Genomic DNA, 25,448 nt, shown 5'->3' on the forward strand with positions numbered 1-25,448 from the left:
AAAGAAAAGGTAAAATACTGGAAATAGGAAGAAATTCACATTCTGAAACAGGAGTGATCCCTTCCCTCCTTTGCTGACATCAGCCACATTTACATCGTTAAAGCAGAAATTGGAAGATTCTTCCCCAGGAGTTCTGACTTGCTGAGAGTAAAGATCTAAAGATACTGACAGTGGTGTGTCCCAGAGTAAAACAGCCTGGTCAAATCACCTACAGACTCGCTGATTTATTCAAAGGCTCTAATCAGCTTTTGACTGCACTACTCTTGAATATGAGAGAGCCACTGACCACCGGCAGAGGAAAGTTTCCAACATGAAAAACAGAAATTCTCCCCTCCCCCAAATAACTAACAAAAACTAGAAAAGGAAATTAAAGAAGATAGAGGCAAGATTGGAGAAGAAATTTTTACAAAAATAAAAACAAAAACTAGATAAGATATTGCTGCCATGAAACAGAATCAGAATTCCTTTAAAAACAATATTTGGAGACCAAAAAAGAACACTTGGAAGTTAATAATATGACAGAAATGAAAATTCAAATAGAAGGTTTGGAAAATAAAGGAAGAAGAATCTCTAAGAAAATAGAAAATAGTTAAAAGATGAAAAATATAAAAGATAAAATTAGAGGCCAATTTAGAAGGTCCAACACCTGAATAAAAGTACCAGAAATAGAAGGAAAGAAAATGAAAGAGGAGGAAATTAATTATTATAATTAAAGAGCATTCTTCAGAACCAGAAGACACGTTTCCTCAGACTGACAGAGCCCACCTAGTGCCCAGATTAATGGCAGAATGAAGATCCACACCAGGACATACAATCCTTGGGCTCAAGGAGAAATTTTAAGACTTCTAAAGAGGAAAAAAAAAAACAACACTGCCCCCCTCCCCCAAAGGTCATATGCAAAGGAAAATAGCTACACTGGAAGCTTTAAAAATAAGCAATTTTTAAAACATTCTGATGAGCGTACTTTAAAAAAAATTTTTTTAAAGATTTTATTTATTTATTTGAGAGAGAGAAAGAGAGATTAGGAGAACCAGTGGGGGGAGCAGCAGAGAAAGAAGCAGACTCTCCACAGAGCAAGGAGCACGACACAGGACTCAATCCCAGGACCCTGGGATCATGACCTGAGCCGAAGGCACATGCTTAACCAGCTGAGCCACCCAGGTGCCCTGATGAACATCCTTTTTAACTAACATCTATGCTAAGTGAAATATTCAAACCAGGTGAGGTCAGAATGCAGGTATATTCAGACATGCAGAGATCTCCATTTTACCTCCCTTCTACAAGTGCAGCTGGGGACTGTGCTCTATGGAAGTAGGAAGATAAAACATGAAAGTGAAATCTTTGTGGTCCATGAATCAAGAAATCCAAGACAGAAGAGAGATGAAAGGAGATCTTGGGGTGAAAATGTGCAGTGGATTAGGGAGAAATATGGCCAGAACAAAAAGACCAGTACAAGAGGATTATCTCCCAGAAGAAACTTATTAGATATTTGGTGTGGTGGAATGTTTTGAGAGGAGATTTTCACTTCTGGCAGGAATAAAAGGGGGGTGGGGAACAGACAGTTAAGTGCAGTTTCTGTTCTTCCCATCATTTCCTTGGGCTATAGAAAAGTAGTTAGAATATGATTCGTTAAGTCCTTAACAAGGTTGGGGGTAGAAAAAGTAGAAAACATTCTAGTTGGATTGAGTAGGAAGAGAGACCAGAGCAATAGAATGCCTAGACAGAATCACTCTAAAATGAACTGGATGAAAAGGAACAGTAAAACAAGTATGCAAAACTGCAACATCAATGGCTATATATACACCCAAAAGATAGCACTAGACCTAGAAGAAAACACAAGTCAAGGTACAGGAGGAAATGTAACATAATTGCTACTGTAGAATAACTTAATAAACATTAATAAGCTGAAAGGCAAGGATGTTGAAACAACTGAGATTAAGAAAATACTGTAAAACTAAGGCAATAGAGTATTAAAATGACTAATAAATGAAATTAAAACACCAAGAGAGAGAATAGACTCCATTAAAATTTAATTCTGACAATTAGAAGAGAGGCTTGAGATATCACAGTAAATTAAGATGAAAAATATGCAGAGTAAACCAAGTAAGAAGCTGACAGACAAGAGGGTCATAATAAAGATAATCGATAACTTTGAAGTAAAGAAACCAAGAAAATGTAACAAATGATGTATTCAAAGATAAAATACAAGATAATTTCCCCAAACAAAAAATTTATAGATCAGAATATTACTAGATTCTAGAAACTTTGATACAGTATGTTCAGCAGTGATACATATCATAGCTAAACTACTAAACTTCAAGAATAAAGAAAGAATTCTTTTTTTTAAAAGATTTTATTTGTTTATTTGACAGAGAGAAAGACAGCCAGCAAGAGAGGGAACACAAGCAGGGGGAATGGGAGAGGAAGAAGCAGGTTCCCAGTGGAGGGAGCCTGTGGTGGGGCTCGATCCAGGGATCCAGGATCATGCTCTGAGCTGAAGGCAGACGCTTAACGACTGAGCCACCCAGGTGCCCTAAAAGAAAGAATTCTTAACACATCTATTAAGGGAGAGAGAGAGAGAAGAGTGAAAGAGAGAAAGAAAGGAAGGGAGGGAGGGAGAGAGAAGGAAGGGAGGAAGGAAAAAGGAAGGGAGGGAGGGAGGGAGGAAGAAAAGAAAGAAAGAAGGAAAGAGGGAAAGAAAGAAATTATTCTATAGGAAGAAATAAATCAAGCTGGCCTTAGACTTTTCTGTAGTGAAGACAGTGGAACAGTTTATAGTAAGACATGTGAGAAGTGGTGTGACCAAAGAATATCATATGAAGTGAAGATGTCCTTCAAGTATAAAGGAAACAGACAGGCACTTCTCAGGAAAGAAGAAGTGCAGAGTTTATTACATAGAGGATTTTCTCAGAAAAATAACTAGACAAGAAATCCAGACAATGAGAAGACTCAAAATGAAGAACTCAGGAATAGAGGGATAGGAGGAGGGGGTTCATAATGAGCAATGAATTTGTTTAGTTGTTGAATGATTACTGATCACTATGGAAATTATATTTTCTGAATAGAATATAAGTATTATTAACCTGAACATTGTTAAATAAGAATATACAAACAAATTTCAGAGAGGGTCAGGGAGATGGAAATATAGAGTATTAGAGGAATGGATGGATTACAAACCTTTCAGCCAAACATTACAAATATTATTTCTCTCAACCAAACTTTTGAAAAGCATTGGGTGGCACCAATGGTGAGACTTTACTCCCTCACAAGTAGCTGGAAATCAAATCCATAAGTATAGATCCATTTGCTTTTGGAGTTAACAAGGCTAACAGATCCATAAGCTTTTAAAGTTAGAGAGGCTAACAGATCCATAAGCTTTTAACGTTAACATAGCCATTCAGAGTTAGTCGATCTCAGAAAGAAGGTTGAACCACTTAGTTCCTGTTTTTACTTTCATGGTTTTCAGAGAAGAGAGAGGATTTCAAATAGAAAAGTGAGGAAAAACATGCAACAAAGAAACTGTCACCCAACATAACTGAGGAGTTGTAGAAAGGTTACTTAGAAGAAGCATTCTCATTTCTAGAGCCAGGCAAGAACATCCCAGACCCCAGAAGGAACTACAGATGTGATCGCAGCCATCCAAGATCTTATAGCAAAATCATGGAGAATGGGGAAAGGCCAAAACACTGAAGTTGGATAAATGTTTTCTACTTTGCAGAAGATGGATGAATTCAGAAGTGGTTGAACTTAGAATATAAACTAACAAGTTTGAGGTCTGGAAAATTTCTTAAAAAGACTATCAAATGGTGAATGGACTTTAAGGAGAAAGAAAACTAATATTTTAAAAAAGATTAATTAATTTATTTATTTGAGGCAGAGAGAGATTGAGTAGGGGGGGGGGGGAGGGAGAGAGAGAATCTCCAGCAGACTCCCCGCTAATCGTGGAGCTTGCTGCTGGGCTCTACCTCACAACCCTGAGATCATGACCTGAGCTGAAATCAAGAGTCGGTTGCTTAACCAGCTGAGCCACCCAGGCCCTCCAAGAAAGCTAATTTTTAATGATAATTGACATATTTTTGTAATCTGATCCCCCCAAAATTGTGTGTTGTATTCATTGCTCTTATCACAATGCAGATGAAGAAACTTAATGTCTGAGAAATCAGTCCTTGTTCAAGGTCACACAGCTGGTAGATGCTGGAACTAGAATTCTAAACCTGGACTATACTTGCTGCCCATTTTACAAAAAATGTGGGGATCAGTAAGGGTCCATTCAGTTTTACTAACATAATGTTGGCCAAAATAATTTTCCTTCATCTTTTGGTAATACTCTAAGTGTAGAGAGCTAATGTATCTAGTTTAGTTAGGTGCTTGACCATGTCTCTCAGGTATTCTTGTGTGAGATGTAACGGAAAAACATAAGAATTTCCTAGAATAATTGTTGCTTAAAAATCTTCACCCTAAAAATATTGATAGCACTCTACAATCTATTAAGTGAAAAAAAATTCTCTAAACTCACAGATCATTTTTTTTTTTTTCAGAAAACTTCTTTTATATATTTTTTAGAATTTTTTTGACATGATTTCTGGTACATAGTAGGTGCTCAGAAATATTTGGTGGAAAAACTCTTTAATTTGGAGACAAATCTCTAGAGCCAAACTACAGAGCTCTGTACTGTTAGAGACTTTTTATCAGTGACTTGTTGAAATCATAGAAGACATGCTTATCAAGTTAGAAGATGACAGAAAGCTGGAAAGAGGAGTGAATATGATTGATGATAAAATAAAGATTCAGAATAGTCTTGACAGATTGAAGTGATAGGCAAAACCCAAATGTTATCATCTGTATTTACCTTTTAAAACTCAACTGCCTAAGTACAAAATGGGGAGATGTGGTTTGGCAGCAGTTTATGTGAAAAAAAGATAGGAGGATTTTGCTCGTCCATAGCATAAGCCAACAAGTAGATGTAGCCGCTGAAATTTAAAAAAAAAAAAAAAAAATCCCAATTGCATTAATAGGCTGGTGGTGTGTCCAAATCACAGACAATATAATCCCACTGGGTTTCTCACTGGTCTGGTTAAAGGTGGAATATTGCTTTCAATTTTGGACACCCCGATTTAAGCTGGATACTGACAAACTGAAAGCCTCCAAGATAAGATGGCCAAGAACGGGCATGTTCTTCAGGAGACAATTCAAAGAACTGGGATCTTTGACCTGTACAGGTTTTAAGAGGAGACATGTTAGCTGCCTTCAAATACTTGAGAGGCAATTATGTACAAAATAAGACAAGATTTGTTCACTGTCCCTTTACCTTCTGAAACACTGTGGTTACTTAAATACAGGGAATAACAAAAAGGCAGTTTTTGAGCAAAGAAGTCAGAGAAACCATTTGACTATTTTCTTTTATAATGGTAAAAATCTCCATCTAGGGTTTCTTCCTTTTTGATATGAACTAATTGAATTTTTTTCAACATAATAAGGCTAATAACTCATCACCAACAGTATGCCTTCAAACACTCACCATGTGGGCTATTTGAGTCCTGGCTTCTGTCCAGCAGGAATCTTTAAAGAGAAATGTTGAACTCAGTCCTTGGTAACTGGATATAATACCAATTAGATGTACATTTCCTGGGAAGAACAAGAAAAAAAATCCTAATTTATGAGATCTGCCATTTTCTTTAGGGACAGATTACATCTTCCATAAAAGAACTCTGATACATGATAGAAAAGTTAAAAGGCCCATAAAACTGTGTTTCATAACCAGCCAACAACTCTTTGCTCTGCCCCCTTTGCATATATCTCTTCCTGAATCTTTTCCATCCACCATCTTCCACCTGCAAAATAGATTGGATCAGAGATTCTGCCCTGTTGATGTTTTTGTAGTAAGCATTTTTCGAGCATTTCATATGCAGCGGACTCTAATTTGCTTGGGCTCTAACTTAAAGTTCCCAGAATAGGGCCCATCAACAATTTTGTGAAATGGAGTCTATCCTCAAAAACATGGTATGAAAGTGAAGAAATACGTCTAGATTGCATTTTGATGAGTTGTTTATAACCTAGCATCAGGGTGCTGTTGAACTGGATCTAGGCACTGCAATACGGATTGCACCGTGTCTGCATTTCTTTCCGTAGAGAGAAGGCAGGCCCAGAATCAATATTCATGAGCTCTTTCTTTGGTTTTCCTGATGCAGAAATCTGTTCTCGTCCAATATGCATTCTTTCCCCAGGCTCTGTCAGATTTTAACAAGACTGGAGATTGAATTCCCAAATATCCATGATCTTTTTGTAGGTTAATATTGCTATTCACATCTGTCAGCCTTTGCTTACAAAATGATCTTTCACCTCCCTGGAGAAGCCAGTTATTTCAGGGCAAGGTGCCTGTCACCTTGAAGAAAACGTTTTAAACCTCTCAAGGAAAAAAAAAAAAAAATAAAGGAAGAGTGTTGCAGGAGCATGAGTGTCAACAAGGTGGTTGTAATAAGAAAATATTTAACAATTTTAATCACTGCAAGGGACTTTTGGAGTCCAAATTTTACTTCAGAATCTTTCTACCTGAATTTGAGATAAAACCTTGTTTCATTAAAAAAAACTAAATTTTTATTGTATATTATTGTGCACTGTATGTCACTTTTAGTAAAAAGGAGTCTCATATTAACAAATGAAGTGTTTGACCTTCCTTGCTATCACCAGTGGTATCTTTACTCTTATTTCAGAAGACACCCAAGTATTAGGAAGTCCCAATGGGTTTTTTAAATTGATGTATATATATGCATATGGTAAAGTGTGTAAAGTGCACTAATGTTAAATGAACATTTCGATGATTTTTTTTACTTTGATGATATTTTTAAATATGCATACAGTCCTATAACTCTACCTAGAGCAAGGTAGAGGACTTTTTCAGTACCCTACAAGGTTTTTTTATGTGTCTTTTCCCAGACTAAACCACTCCAGAAGTAACCCCTATTCTGATTTCTATCATTATTGATTAGTTTCTCACTTCTCATCCTGGAGAAGAATTTTAACAAGTGGAACAAGTGGAACCATACAGAGCTTTTGGTGTCAGGTTCTGTTACTCAACATAATACCTGTGAGATTCATCCATGTGATTAACCAGTACTTCACTCATTTGTATTATTTGTATAGTATTTCATTATAAGAATATACCACAACTTATTTATTCATTCTGTTGATTTGCGTTTGGGTTGTTTCCAGGTTTTGGTTATTATGAATAAAGCTACTGTGAACATTCTTGTGTCTGTCTTGTGGTGGACAATGGCACTCATTTCTCTTGTACATGTAACTACTGGTTTAATTGCTGGTTCATAAGGCAGGTAGTGTTTAGTGTTAGTGGAAATATCCAAACAGTTTTTCAAAGTGGTTGTGCCATTTTATACTCCCACTAGCAATGTATGTACATCCCAGTTACTTCACATCTTTGCCAAAATTTGTCAAAAGCTTAAACTTTGGCCATTTTAGTGGGTGTATAGTAGCATGTCATTGCGGCTTTAACTTGCATTTCCTTGATGAGTAATGATATTGAGCATATTTTCATATGCTTATTAGCCATTTGAATATCTTCTTTTGTTAAGTGCCTGTTCAAGTCATTAGCCAATTTACAAAAGACAAATTTATAAAAAACAAATCAACCTTAATGAGATGTAATTTACAAACAATAAAACCTACTCATTTTAAGTATAGAGTTTGATGAGTTTTGACAAATATATGCACTTATGTAACTGCCACCACAATCAAGATATAGTACATTTCCATCAACCCTAAAAGTTCCCTTGTGCCTCTTTGTAATCTATGTCCACATCCACAGTTCTAGCCAAATGCTGATCTGCTGTCAGTATAGATTACCTTTACTTGCTGTAGAATTTTATATAACCAGAATTATACAATATATACTCTTGTGTCTGGCTTCTTTCACTGGCCATATTTTTGAGGTGTGTCTGTATAGTTCATTCCTTTTTGTTGTTGAACGGTAGTCTTTTGTATGAATGTTCCATAATTTGGTTATTAATTCATCTGTTGATGAACATTCAGGTTATTTCCAATTTTTTGCTATTGTAAATAACAACTGAATAGAGCTATTATGAACATTTGTATAGGTATACCTTTGTATACACATATGTTTTTATTACTCTTAGCTGAATACTTGACTAGAATTGCTGGCACCATGTCATGTGGTCGTGTTTATTTTATTTTATTTTATTTTATTTTATTTTACTTTTTTGTATTTAATTTTGCAAGAAACTCCAAGCTGTTTTCCAAAGTGGTTGTAACATTTTACAGTCCAATGGGCAGTATATGAGAGTTCTAATTCCTTACATCCTTTCCAACATTTGGTGTAGTCAGTCATCTTAATTTTAGCCATTCTACTATAGAGTGGTAACTAATTGTGATTTACATTTATTTAACCCATTTTTAGTTAGGTATTTTGCCCTTTCCCTTACTTACAGATGTGTGGTATTATTTTAAAATATATTTTGGGGGGCACCTGAGTGGCACAGCGGTTAAGCATCTGCCTTCGGCTCAGGGCGTGATCCCAGAGTCCTGGGATCGAGCCCCACATCAGGCTCCTCTGCTATGAGCCTGCTTCTTCCTCTCCCACTCCCCCTGCTTGTGTTCCCTCTCTCGCTAGCTGTCTCTATCTCTGTCGACTAAATAAATAAAATCTTTAAAAAATAAAAAAAAATAATAAAATATATTTTGGATATGAATCCTCTATTTTTTTTTTATTTTTTATTTTTTTATAAAATTTTTTCTTATGTTAGTCACCATACAGTACATCCTTAGCTTTTGATGTAATGTTCCATGATTCATTATTTGCGTATAACACCCAGTGCACCATGCAATACGTGCCCTCCTTAATACCCATCACCGGCCTATCCCATCCCCCACCCACCTCCCCTCTGAAGCCCTCAGTTTAGACATATTATTGAGACTATCTTCTTCCAGCCTCTAACTTATCCCTTTACTTTCTTGATGGTGGTGTTTGATGAAGTAATTTTTCATTCTGGTGAAGTACAATTTATCTATTTTATTCTTTGATTTGTGCTTTTTATATCCTGTTTAAAAAATATTTGCCTACCTCAAAGTCATTATTGTATTCTTCAATGTTTTCTTCTGCAAGTTAGGTCATATTACCTATCACATATAGGTGTACAATGCGTTTTGAATTCTTTTACATGTATTGTTTGAAGTAAGCATCTAGTTTCACTTTTTCTCAAACAGATGTGTAGCACAATTTGTTGAAAGTTCCCACTGGATTTTTAAAAACGTTTCAACATAAACTCTTGTTGTGGAATCCACTTGTAGATTACAGCACTTAAGTAAACAAGAGCAGATTATTAGGAATGTTAATGCTCCTCTGTTGAGTAATCATGCTCACAACCCAAAAGTTTAAGTGATCTCTCCTCAGCTAGATGGGGTGTGAGGGATTTTCCAATTAGTTACTGACAGTATAACTCAAGGCAAACTGATGTTGACCAGCCTCCACTCTGACTTTCCATTCTGGAGAGAACCAGGTGCTTCGGTTCATCTTTTCCTTAAACAGTGCACTTTCAGGAGAGTTCCAGTTCTTCCACATCTTGGTCAACATTTAGATGGTCAGTCATTTTAATTTCAGCCATCCTGGTACAATGATAACTAATTGTGGGTTAGATTTTTTTTTTTAATTAAGCTTTAACATGAGTTTGGTGTCCTCAATGCTGATATCCATCCCTCCTCATCTCAATGCATTCTTTCTTTTCTTTTCTTTTTATTGTGTCATTCTTTATCTTAAGAATTTTTCAGGGGTGGCACAGTCGGTTGAGCATCCCACTCTTGGTTTCAGCTCAGGTCATGATCTCAGGCTCATGAGATCAAGCTCCATGTGGGGCTCCCCACTCAGTGGGGAGTCTGCTCGAAATTCTCTTTCCCTCTGCCTGTCCCACTCATGCTTGCTCTCTCTCTCTCTGTCTTTATCAAATAAATCTGTAAAACTTTATTCTCAGACATTAAAACATAGCCTAATATTATAATTGCACCAAAATAAAACATGATCATCAAGAATTCAACCAGTATTCATAAATTCCCATGTATCTCATAGGAGTATTTTTAACTGCTGGCTTGGTCACTTTTTATATTTGAGGCATTAAAATAATTACTCAAATGATTTATCCTGAAATAATAGCCCATGTTAGAAATAATAATAACAATTTCGACTTTATTTTTTTTTCTTTTCTACTTGAACAGCATTCTAAATATATTACATCAATTATATGTAATATAATATACATTGCTATTTAAGTAGATATTGATATTATTTGATACAAGTCCCTGATGTCATGATATAGACTTTTTTTTTCTTTTTTTGAGAAAAAAACAGTGCTATAGACCCAGAGCTAAAGAAGAACTTAAAAAAAAAATACATGTACATGCCTTAATTACTTTTGAATTCAAACCTGAAGAAAAGTCAGTCTTCAGTGCTGTCACATGAAAAGGAAACTTTCTTTGTGTAAATCAGTGATCTTCAGTGTTGTCTTAGACCACCTATTGTTCCCAGGGAGCTCCTCATGTAGTCCAAAGACTGAACCTTTGCATTATTAATGTGTATAGTACAAGTCTGTCTGTGCTTTGTTTCTGGCTTGCATTAATATTTATTATGGTTAATGAAAGCTAATTATCACCTCTTGAGAGCCCATTGAAAAGAGTTTATTGTATCCAGAATTTTGATGAGGCTTTTGGGCAATAACGTGATGTACTTGCAGGTCTTCATTGAAATACTACCCGGAGCAGAAAGTATAAAAAAAGCTCAAATACTCAGTCGTCAGTTCCTGTGAGAGGTGTTCTCTGAAGGAAGGAGAGTCAGCAGAGTGGAAAAGTAAGAAAGTGCAAATGTAAAAACTTCTTCTGTAATTAAAATAAGAGAAAGTTACTTTGATCATTTAACAATTTATAAAGTAGACAGTCAAGTAGTTTCTCCTCAATTTTGTAATAAAGTATGAATAGTAAGAAACTTGTAGGGTTAGTACTTAAGGCTATTAGATAAGAAATTTAAGTTGTAAATATTAATTATTATCTATGATAGTTAATTTTATTTGTTAGGTTGAGTGGGCCATCAGGTGTCCAGACAGTTCACCAAACATTATTCTGGATGTGTCTGCGAGGGGTTTCTGGATGAGATTAACATCTGAATTGGTAAACTGAGCAAAATAGTTGCTCTTCTTACTGTGGGTGGGTATCATCCAATCAGTTGATGGTCCAAATAGAATATTAGGCTGAACTCCCTGGAGTAAAGAGAATTCTTCATACCTGAGAGTCTTTGAACTGAGATATCAGCTCTTCCTGGGTTTCAAGCCTTCTAGCCTTTGGACTAGAACTATACCACTGGCTCTCCTGGTTCTCATGCCTTTAGATTCAGATTGGAACTAAATCATTGACTCTCTTGGGTCTCTAGCTTGCCAACTCACCCAGCCAGTCTTGGGAATTGCCAGAAATTGCCAAAATCTCCAATTGGTTCTGTTTTTCTTGGAGAACCCTGACTAATATAGTACCTTTCATCCAAAGGGAAAAATTTGAAATTTAGATTTAAAACTAAAAAGATTTTGTTTTCAAATACTCATATTCAATGAGCAGGATTTAAAGACAGACTCTCAAAGCCTTACTTTTCCTTTAATTATATGTGATAAAGCAATGGTTATCTACTGGGCTTCTCTGTCCCATGGCCACAGATTATAAACATGGTCCCAGCATTTATCCTTCCAGTGTCCTTGCTCATTGAAGTGTCAGGGAAGAGAATGGTATGGAGCAGCCAGCCATAACCCATATCCATTCTTTTCTGGAAAAATACACAAAGACATGTGCCTTCCTGATGGGAAAATTGGGTTCTCCTATGTTGTCTCACCTTTTGTGGAAAGCACAGAATACGTCTGTGTGTTCCTCACTCAATAGGCTGGCAGCCATTGTGCCTGAATGGTTAGACAGGTTAGACCTACTTCATGAGCCTCGGGGTCTTCCATTCAGTGGAAGAGGAAGTAGGAGGCTCCAATATGACCTCAGGTCTTAATCCATGTCTCCTGCTTTTTTGTAGAGTTCTTTGGAGATTATAAGAGATTATGGGATAAGTAACATAAATGCTTTGGATCCCATTTATTATTTGTTCTCTGGGGTGATGCATTATTGACCATAACCTTGAAAAGGAAGGGCGGTGACAGGCACAATAAATCCTTTTTTAAATCATCCAAATAAAACACCCAAGAGCTAGGTTTCTTTTTATACCAGAAATCTTGACCAGGATAACTGAGGGTGAACTCAGCTCCTTCTTACGCATCCATCTTGGATTCCAACTGCTCTAAAGGTGGCAGAAGACCGAGTCATGTGGGTGCTGGTGAAAGATTCATAGCCTTGAGAGAAAGTTTGGAGCTAGTTTGTGTGTGTGCGTGGGTGTGGGTGTTGGAGGGTGAGACGGAGAAAAGGGGCAGAGCGCTATTCTCTCTCTAGGAGTAACTAACACTCATGAGTTTAACAGTTTCAAAAACATTTCATATACTTTATTTTAGTTAAACCTCATGCCAAATTTAGTATGTAAATTAAAATTGTTATCCAGGTTTGACAGGTGAGAAAACTGAACAGTTGTAATTGGTCCAAATTCACATAGGCAGTATTGGAAGTGTCCTTCCACCTTACCCTCTGCTTCCCTAGGCTTTTAAAACAAACCTGGGTACCCATGAATCATCTCCAGGATGGCATAGGCACATATTGAGGAATGAAATAATATGGTCTTATTTGTGTCCTCTTCTGTGCAGGTCTCATGAGAGTTAGCTTAGATAGCGCTTGAAGAGATCTACAACAACAAAAAGCTATCTTCCTGGATTGCCTGGGCTTGGGATCTTCGGTCTATAAAGATCCATTGTCATAAACAGGTAAGAATTGAATTGAAAAATGATGAATCTATAATGTGGAACAGGAACTGTTTTGTTAGGGTTTAGTCATTTCCAGTAGATGAAATGGCATGAACTGCTAGAGATTTAGTAAGCTGAAGGTCATGTTGATTTAATATAAAATTTGTTCAGAACTGTTGTTTTGTTTGGCAAGTTATTTTCTTTAGAGTTTATTCCTTTAATATTTATTTTTCAATGAGCCATATTGCATACATTCAGGGTTGGACTGAGGCATCGTGTGTACCTCAGGAAAGCTAACAATTTGGCGCCTTTAAAAAAACCTAAATCCTTCAAATATTTGGTTAACACTTATTTAGTGGAGCAGAAAGAAACTGCTTTTTTATCATAAAAGAAAAAGCTACAGTAAGCATTCAATATGCAGAACATAACATTTTAACTTATTTGTAATTATCTTTCATTTTTTCAGTTCATAATTAAATAATAAGAGGGGAGCCTGGGTGGCTTAGTCAGTTAAGCATCTGCCTTCGGCTCAGGTCATGATCCCAGGGTCCTGGGATCAAGCCCTGCATCGGGGGTGGGGGGGGGTGTCTCTGCTCAGCAGGGAGTCTGCTCCTCCCTCTCCCATACCCTCTGCCCCTCTTCATGTTTGCATGCACACTCTCTCTCTCTGAAATAAATAAATAAAATCTTTTTTAAAAAACAAAACGAAAAAAAGCGTAATTGAATAATAAGAGACTAATATTTTCTGTTTATTATTTGCTGAGTACTGATTCCTTTATACAATTTATCTCATTTCATGATCAAAACAGTACCATTATTATACTCAATTTCCAAATGATGAAATTGAGACCTAGGTTTTGTAACACGCCAGAAGACACACAGTTTCTACCAAGTGGTAGAAACGGGATTTGAGTGATGCTGGTCTGACTTCAGAGCCCGCACACTTCCTCCCTAGAACCCCCTGCCTCTTTGGAGCAGTAGGTCCCTCATGTTCACTATGTGTAGCGGTTACATGCTTATAGGTAAAACATCTAGTTCAAATTATGTTTAAACATTCTTTCTGGCTCTCTTGCCAACACAACTCTTTTCAGTTTTCTTTTGCTAGCTTTTGAACCAAAGAATGTCTTGGGAGGCATATTAAAAGTTTTTCACTTTAGATATTTAAATAAATATCTCATGTCCCATAAACAGCATTAAGTGAGGTACTATTTGGCTTCAGAACTCTGTGGACCACAGTTGCTTATATGAATTGATTGTCAATGTGCTGGCGTCAGGGCTGAGGGTGTCGCCTTGCACAGAAGTACGTCAGCAGAGGAAGAGGAGTGTTATTACTTCTACTGCATTATTGCTAGCTCTACTAATATTATTCTATTTATTATTATTATTTCTAGTATTATTTCATCTATAGGGTGCTATCTAGTTCAGAGGGAACAAGATAAGCTAGAGCTCACCAGAAACACGAGTTAACAGGCACCATTTGAAAACACAGTAATGTTTTGGCACCCCAGCAAACCTGCTCCACAGGTCTGCCCTTAATCTAGCTTTGCACAAATTTAACATAGGAGAAAAAATTCAGTTTTCTAGTCCCTAATGCGACTTTTCACTATTCAAATGTCAATCTGAAAAACCAAAAAGCAAACCAAGAAACATTACTAATTTTGAATGTGTGGATTGCAGCCTCTATATTCCATACATAGGAAGATAACTTGTTTTGTCTAGTAATCTGGTGGGTAGATTATGTGACTATGAGAATAGCCCTCTGTATGCATGTGCTTTAAAGAGAAAGGGGATCTTATGGTGATTTGAAGTGAAAAGTGGTAAATGCTAATAGTGATTTGTCTGTAAGTTATATAAATCATCCCCGGTTGGCCTGTTACATGCCTCTGTGATGAATGTTATAATGAATAAGCATGTGGCAGCATTTACAATGCAGAGAGCAGAGCATTGTCTGTTTAAACATAGGTGCTACAGGAAACAGTTCGCATTATATCCTGACATCTGAATCGCTACCCATCTGTTTTAGAAATTCCATTCAATTTCATAAACATTTATTGAACACCTACTACAATCAGAGCAGAGTGCTCTGCCAGATGCCTTAGTCATTATAAATATGAGTAAGTCACAGCCCTGGCCTGTCAGGGGAATTAAAACGTGTGCAGGAATAATCACAACACCTGACGCAATGAGAAGTCTGCATGATCTCTAGAGAACCTTAGGCATATAGACACGGCTGGCAGCTGGAATTAAAGAAGCTTCCTCCAGGAAGTGATAGCACTGTAAGTAAGGATATTTCTAGTAAGGGAGAGGAAGAAGAACTGGATGCAGTTGAGAGCAGGCAGGACATAGAATGGTACATAAAAGGGAGTAGAGATTCTAGGAAATAAAGCTGGAGAGGCAAGTTCAGGTACAAACCGGAACTCAGATGCCAAGTCTTGGCTTCTGGACTTGAATTCAATTTATGATCAAAAAAATATATTTAATCTTGAAGTAATGTGGATTCTGAGTGTTCTACTTCGCAAAACTGAACATTTTGGCTTTTTGGAGAGTTAAAAATCAAACTTGAGATGAACATAAAGTACGGTGAACAAGCTTTTAAACATAATACTGAGGTTTTCTGGTTACAAATATTGAAATTAACATACTGAATATTTTCCATTATCACTAAATATCCTTTACATGTTTTTGAATAACTGCAAAATATTCCAACATGTGGATGTACATTATTTTTTAAAATTTCCTATTGTTTCATATTTATATTGCTTCTAATTTTCAGTTATTATAAGTAAAGCTATAATAAAAATCCTAATGGTTAGTTTTTCTTTAGTGCTTATCTCATGCTAGGCACTATGTCAAACACCTTTTAAAAAAATTGAGGTGAAATCCACGTAGCATAAAATTAACTGTTTCGAAGTGAAGAACTCAGTGACAGCGCATTTACAACGTTGTATATCTATCAGCTCTGTCTAGTTCTAATGCAGTTCAAAACAGTTTCATTGCCTCAAAACAAAACTGTACCCATCGAGCAGTTACTCCTAATTCCCTCCCCCAGCTCCTGGCAGCCACAAATCTACATTCTATTGATGGACTCACCAATTCTGAATTTTTTTTAATTAATTTTTTTTGTTTCCGGGCAATTCTGAATTTTTCACGTAAATGGAATCATACAATAGGATTCCGCCCTCCGTGTCTGGCCTCTTCTACTTAGCGAATGTTTTGAGATTCATCCATGTTGTAGCATGTATTAGTACTTCATTCCTTTTTACGGCTAAATAATATTCTGTTGTATGTATATACAATGATTTGTTTGTTCATTCATCTACTGATGGACTTTGGGTTTTTTTCCAGCTTCTGGCTATCGGAAATTGTGCTATTATGAACTTGCATGTATTTGTGCTTGTTTGCGCATTTGTTTTCAGTTCTCTTGGGTATATAATTCACAGAATCATTGGTTCGTTTGGGTCATATGTTAATTCTACATTTAACTTTTTAAGGAAATTCCCAACTCCTTTCCATAGCAGCTGGAACATTTTACATCCCTACCAGTGATGTTTTAGTGTTCCAGTTTCTCCATATCCTTGATAACACTAGTTATTCTCTCTCTCTCTTTTTCTCTCTCTCTCTTTCTCCCTCTCTCTTTGGCTCTTGCCACCCCAGTGGGTATGAAGTGGTATCTTCGTTGATTCGCATTTCCCTAATGACTAATGTTGCTGAACATCTTTTCATGTACTTGTTGGCCATTTGTATATATTCTCTGGAGAAATGTCTATTTAAGTCCTGTGCCCATTTTGTAATTAGGTTATTTATCTGTGTTTTATTACTGAGTTATAAGAGCTTTTTATATATTCTGGATACGCGATCTTATCAACTGTATGATTTGCAAATATTTTCTCAATTCTGTAGATTGTCTTTTTACTTTCTTTATAATGTCCTTTGATGCAAAAGTTTTTAATTTAGACAATGTCTGATTTTTGTCCTTTTATTGCTCACTTACACTTTTGGTGTCATATCTAAGAATCCATAGCCAAACCCAAAGTAATAAAGATTTACTCCTATCTTTTCTTGTAATAGTTTTATAGTTTCAACTCTTATATTTTTTAAAGATTTATTTATTTTAGAGAGAGCAGGTGCATGCAAGTGGGGATGGTTGGGGCAGGGGGAGAGGGAGAGAGAGAATCTCAGGCAGACACCCCACTGAGCACGGAACCCAGTGTGGGGCTCCATCTTATAACCCTGAGATCATGACCTGAGCCAGAATCAATAATCAGATGCTTGGGGCGCCTGGGTGGCTCAGTCGTTAAGCATCAGCCTTCGGCTCAGGGCGTGATCCCGGCATTCTGGGATCGAGCCCCACATCAGGCTCCTCCGCTGGAAGCCTGCTTCTTCCTCTCCCACTCCCCCTGCTTGTGTTCCTTCTCTCGCTGGCTGTCTCTATCTCTGTCAAATAAATAAATAAAATCTTTAAAAATAAAATAAAATAAAATAATAGAAATTTCACCCAAGCTTTAAAAAAAAAAATCAGATGCTTAACTGACTGAGCCAACCAGGTGCCCCATCTTTTATATTTTTGTTGTTAATTCATTTTGAATTAATTTTTGTATATACTGTGAGGAAGGGATTTGTTTCAATGTGGATAGCAGTTGTCCCAGTACCATTTGTTGAAGGAACTGTTACTTCTCCATTGAGTAGTCTCACTACCGTTGTCAGAAATTAATTTGGCCTAGACGTATGGGTTTATTTCTGAACTCTCAATTCTATTCTTTTGAATTATTTGTCTATATGCCAATACCATCTTGTTTTAATTACTGTAGCTTTGAAATAGGTTTTGAAATCAGGGAATATGAGTTCTCTAACTTTTTTCTATGTCAAGATCATTTTGGTTATTCAGAACCCCTTTCAAATCCATATGGATTTGAGGATTAATTTATTAATTTCTCCCAAAAAAGTCTGTTGGGATTTTGATAGGGATTGCTTTGAGTCTGTAGATCACTTTGGGTAGATTTCTATATTAATACTATTAAGTGTTTCAATCCATGAACACAAGATGTCTTTCTATTTATTTAGGTCTTCCTTAATATCTTTCAATGGTGTTTTGTAGTTTATAGTGTACAAGTCTTTCAGCAACTTGGTTAAATTTATTCCTAGATATTTTATTCTTTTGAATACTATTATAAGTGGAATTGTTTTCTTAATTTTCTTTTCAAATTATTCATTGCTGGTGTATAGAAACAAAACTGATTCTGTGTTGATCTTGTACTCTGCACCTTTGCTGAATCTATTTATTAGTGCACATAGTTTTTTGTGGCTTCTTTGGTATTTTCTACATATAGGATTATGTCATCTGTGAATAGAGATATTTTTACTTCTTTCTTTACAATTTGGATGGATGCCTTTTATCCCCCTACCTAATTGCTTTGGCTATAACTTCTAATTTTGTGTTGAATAGCAGTGGTAAAACTGGACATCCTTTCCTTGTTTCTCAACTTAAGGGAGAATATTTCAGTGTTTTGCCATTGAATATGATACTGTGAGTTTTTCATATATGGTCTTTATCATGTTGAGAATTTTCTCTTCTGTTCCTCGTTTTATGAATGATTTTTTTCGTGAAAGGGTATTGAATTTTGTCAAATGCTTTTTTCTGTGACAATTAAGATCATATAGTTTTTTCCTTTCCTCTATTACTGTGATGTATTATATTGGTTGATTTTCTTATGTTGAACCACCCTGTGCCAAGCACTTATAAATGAATTATTACATCTAATCCTCATAATTACCTATGAGAAGTATAATATTTTTCTCTTTTTTAATAATTGTGGGGGTTTTTTAGAGTATGGTATGGTTAAATTACACTCCCAATTTTGCACAACTTGTAGGCCAGAATTATGCATCTGATTTTAGAATCTACACTCTTAATCATTATGTCAATCAAAGAATATTTACGTACATGAATATTTATTCTCTCAAAAATTTATATATATATATAATGTACACACACTCTGTGCTAGACATAATACTAGGCACTGGAAATACAAAAAATTAAAAAGATAAACAGAATTCTCATTTTATGGAGCTTAATTTCTCTATTTTCTTTTTTTTATAGTAATTTTTTATTATGTTATGTTAGTCACCATACAGTATATCCTTAGTTTTTGACGTAATGTTCCATGATTCATTATTTGTGTATAACACCCAGTGCACCATGCAATATGTGCCCTCCTTAATACCCATCACTGGCCTATCCCAGTCCCCCACCTCCCTCCCCTCTGAAGCCCTCAGTTTGTTTGCCACAGTCCATAGTCTGTCATGGTTCATTCCCCCTTCTGTTTACCCCCTCTTCATTCTTCCCTTCCTTCTCCTACTGGTCTCCCTGCTATTTCTTATGTTCCATAAATGAGTGAAACCATATGATAATTGTCTTTCTCTGCTTGACTTATTTCACTTAGCATAATCTTCTCCAGTCCGTCCACATTGCTGCAAATGTTGGGTAATCGTTCTTTTGATAGCTGAGTAATATTCCATTGTATATATGGACCCCGTCTTCTTAATCCAGTCACCTGTTGAAGGGCATCTCGGCTCCTTCCATGATTTAGCTATTGTGGACAATACTGCTATGAACATTGGGGTGCATATGGCCCTTCTCTTCACTACATCTGTATCTTTGGGGTAAATACCCAGTAGTGCAATGGCTGGATCATAGTGTAGCTGAATTTTTAACTTTTTAAGGGACCTCCACACTGTTTTCCAAAGTGGCTGTACCAACTTGCATTCCCACCAACAGTGTAAGAGGGATCCCCTTTCTCCACATCCTCTCCAACATTTGTTGTTTCTTACCTTGTCAGTTTTTGCCATTCTAACTGGCGTAAGGTGGTATCTTAGTATGGTTTTGATTTGAATTTCCCTGATGGCTAATGATTTTGAACATTTTTTCATGTGTCTGTTAGCCATTTGTATGTCTTCATTGGAAAAGTATCTGTTCATATCTTCTGCCCATTTTTTGATTTGATTATTTGTTTCTTGTGTATTGAGTTTGAGAAGTTGTTTGTAGATCTTGGATACCAGTCTTGGAACATAAGAATTCAGTGTTATCACATGGACTGGTCTTCTTTGTGGTAGGTTGATTAAAAATTCAGTGTCTTCAGTATATAATAGGACTAGTTAGGTTATATATTTCTTCTTGTTAGAGTTCTGTTAATTTTATCTTCCCAGAATTTGTTCATTTCCTTTAAGTTTTCAAATTTATTGATATGATTGTCCATTATATTCCTTTATTATGCTTTTAATATCTATAGAACTTGTAATGTAGGTATCTGTAGAATTCCTTCATTCCTGATATTTGTGATTTGTGTCTTCTCTCTCTTTTTCCTGATTACTCTGGCTAGAGGTTTATCAATTTTATTGGCATTCAAAAAATCAACATTTGATTCTATTGATCTTCTCTATGGTTTTTCTATTTTTTATTTCATTGATTTTCCCCCTGATCTTTATTATTTCCTTTCTTTTGCTTACTTAGATTCTCATTTGCTCTTCCTTTCTCTGTTTCTTAAAGTGGAAGCTGAAGTCATTGATCAGAGGCATTTCTTCTTTTCCAATATAAGTATTTGGTGCTAAAATGTCCCCCTGAGTACTGCTTTAGTAGCACTCCACAAAATCTGTTGTGTTGTGTTTTCATGTTCATTCAATTCAAAATAGTTTCTAATTTCCTTCTTGATTTCTTCTTTGACCTATGGGTTATTTAGAAATAAGTTATTTCGTTTTCAAATATTTGAGAATTTTCCAGAATTTTTGTTTTGGTTTCTAAATTAATTGCTGTATTAGAGTACATATTTTGTATGACTTGAAGTATTTTAAATTGATTAACTTGTTCTATGGCCCAGAATATTGTCTAACTTAGTAAATGTTCTGTATGCACTTGAACAGAATGTGTATTCTGCTGTTGTTGGGTAGAGTGTTCCATGAATTAGGTCAAGTTGGTTGATAGTACTGCTTAATTCATCTATATCCTTGCTGATTTTATGTTTTGTTCAATAACCTCTTATTCTTCAATAGATAATCCATTCAGTGCTATTTGGTATATTTTCACTTCACTTCAGACATTGTAACTTATATTTCTAGAAATTCTATTTGGGTCTTTTTTTTCTATATGTCTCTCACTTTTGAACATATGGTATGTATAATAATTATTTTCACACTTTTTTCTGGAAAAGGTAAAGACGTCTTCCCTGAGACCTAAAGAATGAGTAAACATTTGGCATGTGAAGGAAGTAGAAGAGCAGTAGAATGCAGCCCCTGCCCCCCAAAAAAGTCAGATTCCAGGCAGAATAAATGACATGTGTAAAGGCCCTCAAGGAGAAATGAGTTTGGAATTATCAAGAAATATAGAGAAGGTCAGAATGTATGGAATGGGTCAGAATTATGAAGAGAGGAAGAGAGAATTGTGCTTAGGAGGAATGAGGGCAGCAGATGATACAACGCCTTCTAAGCATGTGTCTCAGTCAGCATTAGGCTACATTATGCTGTGATAACAAATATCCCCCAAATCACAGTGGCTCAGAACAATAAAAGGTTATTCCCTGCTCATATAGCATATTCATAGGAAGGTGACTATGACCCTCTCCACATCTTCAGTCAGGACTGAAGGAATAACTCCTAAATGGAACATACCTGCCTCATGACAGAGGGGAAAGAACCTTGGTGAGCTACAATATAGCTTTCAAATCATCTGTCTGAAACTGATATATTCACTTCCACTCACACTGCACTGGACAAAGTAATTTCATGGCTGAGCCTAATGTCAATGGGATGGGAGGAATAGCAAATATTTGGTAAGAATAATATAAACTACTTAAGAATACTGAGAATTTTAACTTTTATGTGAAAAACAGTGGAAAAATTAGCTTCAGGTGAATGTTAAGCACAAGAGTTATCATTTTATCTGTTAAGTTAGTCTTTATTTTTAGAAAAAATCAAAAGTCATTTAGAGTCAAAGTCAGAGAAATAATTTGGGTGATCATAGTAATATTGCATCAAAAAACAGGATAAAAATTTTATAAAAGTAAAACTGATTTTTCTGTAAGATTTGTATAAAACTACGTGATTTTTCTGTAAGATCTGTATAAAACTATGATAGCATAATTCTAATGATTATAACTGCCCTGCATAACTATCTTAAAAAGAGTGACAATTATTTGCATAGGTAGCTTCTGATGTTTGTTTTTTAAAAAGTCATTACTTCAGTAGTATCTTGAAGATTTTATTCTGATAACTGTTTTACAGACTTAGAGCACAGTATAAAACCTGAATTTTACACTGCAATTACACTGAATGTTATTTAATCTTTTTGCAATATAAACAATGGTAGCTTTGAGAGTGAGTGTTTTTGTCTTAGTGCCTCAACAGATAAGCACCAGGAGAGCTGAACCAACCCTCAGACACAGCTAGATGTGATCCTTTGAAGCCAGAATTCTAGGGTTTGCAAGAACACCAGGCCTCTAGAGGAGGAGATAACCCTTAATGGGGATGGAGTCTGTGACAGTGAAATCAGAGAAAAAGGAAATCCAAATATGACATTATTTCTCTTTAAGGAAACAGGTCATACCTTTCAGTGACCATCTGTATGCCAGGTGCACAACCATGTTCCAGCAAAGGAAATTGCATGGAAGGCAGGAGGCATCCCTCTATAATTCCAAACTAGCTCCAGAGTCCATGATACTGTTTGTATCTCTACGGTAGTACATGCCAGATAATTTAAGTGATATGTGAGTATGACTTACTTCCCCATAGATCATAAATTCCTTAAGGACAGGAACAGTGTTTTATCTACCTTTGTATCTACCACCTACCATACTGCCTGGCAGATACTCAATCGAACAGATATAGGAAGAGAAGGCGTCGATCTAGCCATTTATTCCTCTGAAAAGCTTGGCAGTGACTCCATTAGAAGTGAGAGACTCTTTTGGTAATGTCCGGGAAGAGCTCCAGACTGCTGCCCAGCATGAAGAAGGCAGCAAGCCAGGAGGCATGCTGGCAGGAAGCTACATCCAGAGACCCACCTGAGAGAAGCTCCTGCCAGAGGAATGGGCAGCAGAACCCCCAGGAGAGACCTACATATGACAGCAGGAAAGCCTGAGCCAGAACTGAGAGGACGTTGAAAACCTTGAAAGAAAGGCATCAGGCTCTATCTTTGCTTTTTGCTTGATATTAGATGTTTCTTTCATACCTTGTGACTAGTACGTTTGCAAGGAGACAAGCCCTGAGCTCTCCAAAAACTTGGATTCTGGGCATTAGATGGGCATTAGAACCAAAAAATGATTCTCTTCTCTCCAGTTGATCCTGAGTGTATCATATCAGGCTCTGATCTCCTCATAGGGGGCTCCGTATCTTAGACATAGTCATCTCCAACATGAAGTGACAGGAGCAAAGTCCATATGCCATAAGTCCATATGGAGTGTGGCCTCAAATAGTATCTTGTATAATTATAAGGCTATGCCCTGATTAATTCATATATATATATATATATATATATATATATATATATATATACACACACACACACATATATATACTCAATATTAATTCTATTGATAACTTATCTTCCATCTGTTTCATAAAAGGAAAAGAAAACTAATCAGTTATGTTTGGATTTTGAGGAAACAGGAGTTTTGTTCATTTTTAGAGCCTGGTGAATGTAAGCCTTCAAGAGCTTCAGTCTTCCTCCAGGATTGGTAACCACCTAGGACTTCTGCTTCTAGCTTGTGGATTCACCGTCTCCCAATTTGGGACTGTGACTCAGACCATCAGGCAGATCATTTTTTATATTAATAGGTGTTAGACAAACTGATCCTACAGGCAAATAAACATGGGAAATCTGGGTCAAAGCTAAACAAATATCTTGGTTGTGGACATCCTTAGACTCTCTAATATGTTAGTGTACTCTGGAGAGTGCTTACACAGCATTTCCCACCTCACGTGACCTCAGAACCCCTCTGTTGTAGATATCTTCCAGAAATAATGTCCTGCATAGTCCACTTTGGGATTTCCTGGGAAGTGGGATCCAGGAGTGTCAAGTCATGCACTCTCATATGAGCCCAGCTCTGCCACTGGGAGTGATGCAGGCCACAGAACAGACCCGACATCATTACCATAGATGATGTTGGGTGAATTACTGCACGTCTCTGGGGTTCAGTTCCTCTTTTTGAAACATAAAGAAGTTAGATCCCTCTGGACAGTGTCTAAAGTCACATCTATTCTGTAGTTCTGTGATATTCCATCCTGAACTTTGGCAGGAAGACATTATCAAAACAATAGCATCTTTATATCTCAAGGACAACACATAAGAAAATTTAGGTTTCCTTTTTGCTATTGCAATTTCTGTGTTACTCCCAAGTGGACATGTTGGGGTTTTGCTCCATCTTGCTGATAGCAGCAAAGCCAAACTTGGGCCCCTTATAATTAGCTCTGTCCTATTGTTCCAGCCTCCTCCCCAACCATCCAGTCCCCATAACCCTCTCCCCATGCTACAACAACCCATTCATCCTTCTCTTCTCTTCTGCCCCTGGTAACCCCTAGTTATCCTTCCAAATGTCACATCATCTGTGAACTCTATCCTGACTGTCCTAAAGAGTCACATTGCCCTAAACATCACATTTTGAGCATTTTCATGGTATATACCAACCGTATGGTACTTATATTATCCCTGCTCAGACAGTGATAGACCTTTGATCAATGTTTGTTGAATTGAATATTGATAGGAATTTCCGGCTTCCTGGTTCAAAGAAGAAAGGATGTTTCTGTTCCCATAGTGTCTGATACCAGCACCCCACTTTACAACATAAGACTAGTACCTGGTCATCTATAGTTGAGTGCCACATTCCAATAAAGGGACAGCCACAAGGGCAATTTGTCACATTCCAGTCTGGAATTCGAATATTGAGTCAATGAGCAAAAATATCTAAAAATGGCAGGAGTTAGTTAATGAAAACCATAGTGGTCTGAGTGTACAGTGGCATAGCAAGACTAATATCCTGTTTTATTAGCCATAGTTATAGCTTCCCGAAACTGCTAGAACCACTTTAATCCCTTCCTGTTTTCAAGCATTGTTCTCTATCCTTTTCACTGATCTATGAACTCCTGATACACTTAAGCTAGACCAGAGTCTGATTCTGTTGCTACCAAAGAATCCTAACTGATGCAAGCAGACAAGACGAGGTCAAGTGGGGCATTCACAATTAGAATAATGAAAGTTCTGGATTTGCATATGAAACTGAAGGTTCAAATCTATGAGAGGTAGAGAGATAAACATTTTTTTCAAAAGCATAGAGAGCCTGTAGTGATTAATAAAATTTTCATTATGTATTTTTTAAATTAATGGATACTAAAGAGTTCAACTGCAATTCTCTGAAGGGTTGTAAAATTTTTTGACATTAAAAAGAAATTCTTGCCTTGAGTTAGAAAGAGTTTTTATGCAACACCAAAATCATGATCTATATATCAAAGAGGGGAAAAGCAACAAATTGGACCTAACCAAAATTAAAACTTTTTTCTCTGTAAAGGATACTTTCAATAAAATGA

The 25,448-nt window shown here is 36.4% G+C and overlaps 1 long non-coding RNA gene across 1 annotated transcript in view; it reads left to right on the forward strand.

Annotated features, from left to right (window-relative positions):
- LOC130543137 (uncharacterized) overlaps positions 1–25,448 on the forward strand; it is a 224,543-nt gene that overhangs the window by 192,990 nt on the left and 6,105 nt on the right. Inside the window, exons 5-6 of the long non-coding RNA XR_008958226.1 lie at positions 10,752–10,864; positions 12,789–12,905. This is a non-coding gene — a long non-coding RNA (uncharacterized LOC130543137). The remainder of the gene's footprint in view (positions 1–10,751; positions 10,865–12,788; positions 12,906–25,448) is intronic.

The sequence above is a fragment of the Ursus arctos genome, unplaced genomic scaffold (assembly GCF_023065955.2).
Source record: "Ursus arctos isolate Adak ecotype North America unplaced genomic scaffold, UrsArc2.0 scaffold_10, whole genome shotgun sequence".
In the NCBI taxonomy this organism is placed as follows: domain Eukaryota; kingdom Metazoa; phylum Chordata; class Mammalia; order Carnivora; family Ursidae; genus Ursus; species Ursus arctos.